Source organism: Perkinsus marinus, assembly GCF_000006405.1.
Source record: "Perkinsus marinus ATCC 50983 genomic scaffold scf_1104296958138, whole genome shotgun sequence".
NCBI classification, from domain to species: domain Eukaryota; phylum Perkinsozoa; order Perkinsida; family Perkinsidae; genus Perkinsus; species Perkinsus marinus.
In genome coordinates, this window is record NW_003206895.1 from 1 (window position 1) to 1,161 (window position 1,161).

A 1,161-nucleotide genomic window follows, 5' to 3' on the forward strand; every position below is an offset into this window, starting at 1 on the left:
TGGATAAGGGGTTGGTCTTCGGAACCAAAGATTATGGGTTCGAGTCCCATCGAGATCGTCTCCACGCCGGGAAGCGCCCATATACGGATGCCACTGGCCGTACAGATGTCGATGTTGATTGTATACCCTTGTGACTCGTCGGGATACATGCTGAGGCTAAGGGTACAAGAAGATTGTTGGTCTGCCAACGAACGATCTCCAATGAATTGACCTCATTTAGAACACTATGTAATGGGGGCCCCTCTATGAGGAGCAAGAGTTTTGTGATCTATTCAGCGTGTCGGATGCGAACTCATGTGTGCCGTTAAGTCAGTGTTGCGCATAGTGACGAGATAGTGGGATAAATCTCAAACTCGTTGGTCTCGTGGCCTAATGGATAAGGCGTTGGTCTTCGGAACCAAAGATTGTGGGATCGAGTTCCACCGAGATCGTCTTCAAGCCGAACAGTGCCCATATACGGATGCCACTGGCCGTACAGATGTCGATGTTGATTGTACACCCTTGTGACTCGTCGGAATACATGCTGAAGCTAACGGTACAAGAAGATCGTTGGTCTGCCAACAAATGTAGGTCAATTTATTGGGCAAGGTCAAAGCGGTAACGGAGTGAGGTAGGATCTGGTGGGGTGGACATATGCAGTGTTATGGGGGCTAGACCTGAGTGCCTCCCCGTGGCGCCCCTGGACAAGAATCTTCGGATTCTTGACTGAAGCTCAGGATGAAATTGATCGTTTATTATGAAATTCGGCGAGTTGGATTTGAGCAATTAGTCTAGCAATAGATGTTGTCAGAATTGCTTGTATTTCAGGAAAGGTCATTGGCATTGGGGACCATGGTTCAGCAATCTGGAGAAGTCGACGGATGGGTCACCCATCATGGGCATTATTAGTGGATCATGGACCAACCTTCGCCACGTGTGTGAATGTCAAGCTAGGACTCAATGCCTTGAGTGTGAGACTATAGTGGCAGATCAGCCACGGTGGACTCGCCTCAAGACTTGAGAGAAGGAAGGTACTAGAGTGGAACGTGGGTTCAGGATCGGTGTGTGCAACATGATATTGAATCGTGGATTTGAGCCTTAGAGTCTTAGTTCTGGAGTGATTTTCATAGACTAGTTCGAAATAGTGTGAAATAGAGACAAGAGGTCTCGGCTAAGGGTACT

The 1,161-nt window shown here is 48.1% G+C and overlaps 1 non-coding gene across 1 annotated transcript; it reads left to right on the forward strand.

Annotated features, from left to right (window-relative positions):
- Positions 1-358: 358 nt before the first annotated feature.
- Pmar_PMAR022199 lies at positions 359-431 on the forward strand. Its single transcript has one exon. It is a non-coding gene; the product is annotated as a tRNA-Arg (tRNA).
- The last annotated feature ends 730 nt before the right edge of the window (positions 432-1,161 follow it).